Here is a 6005-nt window from a genome sequence, read left to right as displayed (position 1 = left end):
CCTGGGGGGAAGCCCGTGGCGCCTGGAAAAAAACAAAATAACAAAGTGACTCTTCTGCCAGGCAGCGCTCACCAGCCCTACAACATCCAGCTCCGATCCACTCACCTGAAAGTCTCAGCCACGCCTGGGAAAGGCCCACAGCAGACCTGAAAAAGCAGAAAAAAAGGCATCACCGAGAGGCAGCCCAACACCACCCACACCACAATAAAATCAGACCCAACAGGCTGCCCCACTCACCTGCTCAGGCTCTTCTCAGCACTCAGCTGCTTCTCAGCTGCTTCTCTCCACAACTTCCCGCAAAACCTGCAAGCACAGAGAAAAATCACATGCTCAGGCGATGCCCGCAACACCACCACTCCCGTCCATCACTGACACACTCCACACACCACCATGGCTAACACCCACAGGCAAGGCAGCTCCAGCCCCAAAAACACACAGACAAACAAATAGCAGACACAAACACAGAGGACAGCCCTACACAAAAAAAAAACCTATTCCCACACATAAGACTGCCGACCAGAAAGAGCCGCACGGTGGTGGCGTCGTAGGGCCGAGGCTCTGGACGAGCCCAGAAAAGAGTCAAACATCAATGCCCAGGATGGAAAGGGACCGGCAAAGCTCGGAAGACTGACGCAGAGGAGGCCGGCGAGAAAGACCCGAGGCCGTGATGTCGCAGGGAAGGAAACCCTGAAAGGGCGCCAGCGAGACGCAAGACAAGAGCGGCCCCAGAAGACGTGTGGCCGATGAGGCCTCGACGGTGGCCACGACTATGACGGACCGCAAACGGCCACGATGCACAGTCAGAGTCACAGACCGCCCCTTTCAGCTGCCTGTGCAGAACAAGACGTAGTCCATTGGAGCAATGCTGATGAGTCTGGCCAGGCAAAAGACAATGGATGCCTGCCACGCTACCGCTGCAGAGCATAGGCTGTGCTCTTTGAGCACAAAGAGCAAGAGCAACATCAAGACCTGAGCAAAAGATAGCACAGCTACAACACACACCACATAGACTACACAACAACACAGACACAGGCTGGAGCTGCCCTGCCTGACACCCACCCTCACTTTCTGCCATGCACACCCCACTGCCTCTGCCTCACACACACCACTCATCCAGAACAACCCTCCACTCTACACTGAACATCAGCACGCACACACACAGAAACTGAGGATGCCCCAACACCCTTTGCCCCTCAACTTAACTGTGGCAGTGCTGTAGGTCACCGGTCCTCAAGAGCCATCCTCAGCAGCAGCTGCATCCACACTGATCTTCCTTTGCTCACCACATTTGCCTTCATCACCTGCCAAAACAGAGCGCAAGCAGTCACCCCCTTGCCAGTCAGCTCCATCCCCATCTCCAAGGGCACCCTCCACCAAAGCGCCATTGGCGCTCCACTCACCTGCACCGCAACAACTCCAATGCCTGGGGAGGAAGCCCGTGGCGCCTGGAAAAAAACAAAATAACAAAGTGACTCTTCTGCCAGGCAGCGCTCACCAGCCCTACAACATCCAGCTCCGATCCACTCACCTGAAAGTCTCAGCCACGCCTGGGAAAGGTCCACAGCAGACCTGAAAAAACAGAGCAAAACACATCACCAAGAGGCAGCCCAACACCACCCACACCACAATAAAATCAGACCCAACAAGCTCCCCCGCTCACCTGCTCAGGCTCTTCTCAGCACTCAGCTGCTTCTCTCCACAACTTCCCGCAAAACCTGCAAGCACAGAGAAAAATCACGTGCTCAGGCGATGCCCGCAACACCACAGCCCATCCACATCAGGCATTCGCTCCCACACCTTTTCCTGCTCCGCTCTCCCATCCCAACTGCTGGGCTATAGCTCCCCACACCGAGGTCCGCAACACACCTGTAAAACAGGAACGGCGCTGGGCGACGGGGACGGCGCCGACGAGGTGATGGCCCTAAGCCGGGCTCTACGTCCTCACCCAAACTGATGCTCACCTCACCCTGCTCCTCTGGGATGTGAGCGACCTGCTCCCCGCAAGGCTCCACGCCTACAAGCACAAAGCAAAAATTAACCGCGCAACCCACTGACCGCAACACTCTCCTTCCAACACCAAATCTCTAGCTCACCTTCTTGGGGCATGCCCCTTTCATCCTCCAGCTCCCTTGGGCCCACTCAGAACACTGCTCAGCATCTGCAAAAACCAACAAAACAAAACAACATAAAGTGGAGCACACGGACATTGACAAATCACCATTCCAGTCCGTCACTGACACACTCCGCACACCACAATTCCTAACACCCACAAGCAAGGCAGCTCCAAACACACACAGACAGACAAAAAAAAAAAAAAAAAACATTAGACACAAACATGAAGGAAAGCCCTATGCAAAAAGAACTATTCCAATGCATTCCACATGGTATCTGATGACACCACAGCCCTGAGGCTCTGATGCTCTGGACGAGCCCAGAAAAGAGTAAGATGTCAACGCCCGGGACGGAAAGCGGCCGGCAAAGCGAGGAACGGCCATGCGGAAGAGGCCGGCGAGGAAGACCTGAGGCCGTGATGACGCAGGGAAGAAAACCCTGAAAGGGCACCGGTGAGACGCAAAACAAGAGCGGCCTCGGAACGAGAGCGGCCGACGAGGCCTCGACGGTGACCGCAAAGATCGATGGGCACGATGCAAAGCCGGAGGCACGGACCGCCCCCTTCGGCTGCCTGCACGTGACGAGACACCGTCCGTGGGTGCGATGCTGATGAGTCAAGCCAGCAAAACATGACAGAGGCCTACAATGCTAGCGCTCCACAGTGTAGGCCGTGCTCCTTGAGCACAAAGAGCAAGGGTGACATCAAGACCTGAGCAAAAGATAGCACAGCTACAACACACACCACATAGACTACACAACAACACAGACACAGGCTGGAGCTGCCCCGCCTACCGCACCCTCACTTTCTGCCATGCGCACCTCACCACCTCTGCCTCACACATACCCCACTCATCCAGAACAGCCCTCCGCTCTACACTGAACATCAGCGTGCACACACACACAGAGTTAAGACACCCCTGATACCCTTTGCCCCTCAACTTAACTGTTCAAATGCTGGGCATCACCATCGCTCCTCAAGAGCCATCCTCAATGGCAGCCGCATCCGCGCTGATCTCCCTTCAGTCACCACAGTTGCCTTTATCACCTGCCAAACCAGAGCACAAGCAGTGACCCCCTTGCCGGTCAGCTCCAGCCACATCTGCGAGAGCACCCTCCTCCAAACCACCATTGTCATTCCACTCACCTGCACTGTGCCAAAGCCACGCTCCAGCATTGTGCCTGTGACGCTGCCCGTGGCATCTGGAAAAAGCAAAACAACAAAACTACTCTTCTGCTAGGCAGTGCGGACTAGCCCTACAACTACTGCCACACCATTATACGCACCCATTCTACTTCACCTCAAATCCTCAGCCACGCCTGGGAAAGGCCCGGACCGTACCTGAAAAAGCAGAGCAAAACACATCACCGAGAGGCAGCCCAGCAGCACCCTACTGCATAATAAAACTCAGGCAGGCAAGCTTCCCTTCTCACCTGCTCAGGCTCCTCGTTACCGCTCACCTTCTCCTCTCCAAAACTTCCTGCAATGCCTGCAAAACCAGCGAGAAGACCACACCTTGAGGTCATGCCAAAAACCACACCCCATGCACAACATTACCTCGCTACAATACCTTTACCTGCTCCGCTCTCCCGTCCCGACTGCCGGGCTACGGCTCCCCACGCCGAGGTCTGCCACACACCTGTAAAACAGGAACGGTGCCGGGCGATGGGGACGGCGCCGATGAGATGACGGCCCTACGCCGGGCTCTACGTCCTCACCCACACTGATGCTCACCTCGCCCAGCTCCTCCTGGATGCGAGCGACCTGCTCCCCGCAAGGCTCCACGCCTACAAGCACAAAGCAAAAATTAACCGAGCAACCCACTGACCGCAACACTCTCCTTCCAACACCAAATCTCTAGCTCACCTTCTTGGGGCATGCCCCTTCCTTCCAGCTCCCTTGGACCCACTTGGAACACTCCTCTGCATCTGCAAAAAGCAACATAAAGTGGAGCACACAGACACTGACCGATCACCATTCCGGGCCATCGCTGCCACGCTCCATACGCTACCATTGCTAATAACCACAGGCAAAGCAGCTCCAGCCCCACACACACAGACAAGCATTAGACACAAAACAAACACACATAGGTACAAGCATCAGACACAAACATGGAGGAAAACCGTACGCAAAAAGAACTATTCCCACGCATAAGATGCGACCAGCCAGAAAGCCCTACGATGCCATGACCGTGCGGCTCTGCTGCTCCGGATGAGCCCAGAAAAGAGTCAAACGCCACTGCCCAGGGTGGAAAGCGGCCCGCAAAGCCGGGACGACCGATGCCGAAGCACCCGGCCGGGAAGACCCGAGGCTGCGGCGATACAGGGAAGAACCCTGAAAGGATGCCAAGAAGATGAAAAACAAGAGCAGAAACAGAAGAGGGGCAGGCAAAAAGGCCTCGACAATGGCCCGAAGATGAGCGGCCGCAAATGGCCACGATGCAAAGCCGGAGCGACGGACCGCCCCTTTCGGCTGCCCGCATGGGACGAGACGTGATCCGCTGGAGCGATGCCGATGACTGAGGCCGGGCAAAAGACGGCGGATGCCTGCCGCGATGACGCTGTGGAGCGTGGGCTGTGCTCCTTGAGCACAAAGAGCAAGAGCAACATCAAGACCTGAGCAAAAGCTAGCACAGCTATAACACACACCACATAGACTACACAACAACACAGACACAGGCTGGAGCTGCCCTACCTACCACACCCTCACTTTCTGCCAAGTGCACCCCACCACCTCTGCCTCACACACCACTCATCCAGAGCAGCCCTCCCTACTACACTGAATATCAGCACGCATGCACAGAATGAAGACAACCCCAACACCCTTTGCCCCTCACCTTAGCTTTTCCAGGGCTGGGGTGGGGGTGGGGGGCAGTCAGGTCACTTTTGATCCTTAAGAGGCATCACTCAATGGCAGCCACATCCTCTCTAATCTTCCTTCGCTCACCTTCATCACCTGCCAAACCAGAGCACAAGCAGTCACCCCCCGTGCCGGGCACCTCCATGCTCATCTGCAAGAGCGCGCCTCTCCAAACCGCCGTTGTCGCTCCATTCACCCGCACCGCACCAAAGCGATACTCCCACATCCTGACTGAAAGTAATCCCATGGCACCTGCAAAAAACAAAACAACAAAATTACTTTTCTGCTAGGCACTGCGGACTAGCCGTAGAACAACTGACACGCCATTACACTCACCCATTCTACCTCACCTCAAATCCTCAGGCATGCCTGGAAAAGGCCCGCACGGTATCTGAAAAAGCAAAGCGGACAGCCCCAGAAGCCACGGTAGGAGTCAGAAGCAGAGCCGCAAAAGAGCAGATGGCAGTGGGTTCGCAGGCACAGAGGTAAGAAAAGAGCTGCCGGGCGAGACTGCAAATTGCTTCCTGCCGGTCCCGAGAAGGCCAGCAGTTTTTTTCCTCTCTCAGCACTGAGGCTTGGGCAAGAAAAGAGGTGAATTCGTTAGCTTGCAGGAGGTTGCTTTTTGACCCCTTCAGACACATGGACTTACTCACAGCTGCACTTAGTTTCCAAAGACGTGACTTCCTTTCTCATCATACTACACTTCCAGGCAGGAAGAATGCTCGCTTTGCTCTTCACACTCTTCACATAAAGTCTAGACTCTTCCATAACTCTGCATACTACAAAAAAAGCTTACTCACTTCCTCTTGGAACAGAGCTGACAATATTTCTGAGGAGCAGCAGAACATCCGGCAAGCAAGCCGGAAACCAGAGTAGCTGACGAGAACGATATCTCACACGCATCCACATTACTGGACATAAGGCACACAAGCACTACGTAGAGCGGAAACGTAGACAGAAATGTTTTCCGGGGACCCCTGTTCTGTCCTTTTCTCTGCAATCCAGCTGAGGGACAAACAATTCTTCGAGTGTCATC

General features: G+C 55.1%; 1 long non-coding RNA gene across 1 annotated transcript; it reads right to left on the bottom strand.

Annotated features, from left to right (window-relative positions):
* Positions 1 to 2118: 2118 nt before the first annotated feature.
* Positions 2119 to 4040, bottom strand: LOC135323823 (uncharacterized). The gene is made up of 8 exons (XR_010385366.1): positions 3977 to 4040; positions 3845 to 3897; positions 3687 to 3749; positions 3544 to 3599; positions 3397 to 3451; positions 3257 to 3312; positions 3057 to 3157; positions 2119 to 2158 (listed from the first exon to the last, which is right to left on the bottom strand). It is a non-coding gene; the product is annotated as an uncharacterized LOC135323823 (long non-coding RNA).
* Positions 4041 to 6005: the final 1965 nt, after the last annotated feature.

The sequence above is a fragment of the Dromaius novaehollandiae genome, chromosome 28, assembly GCF_036370855.1.
Source record: "Dromaius novaehollandiae isolate bDroNov1 chromosome 28, bDroNov1.hap1, whole genome shotgun sequence".
NCBI classification, from domain to species: Eukaryota; Metazoa; Chordata; class Aves; order Casuariiformes; family Dromaiidae; genus Dromaius; species Dromaius novaehollandiae.
This window is presented reverse-complemented; position numbering and strand designations above follow the sequence as displayed.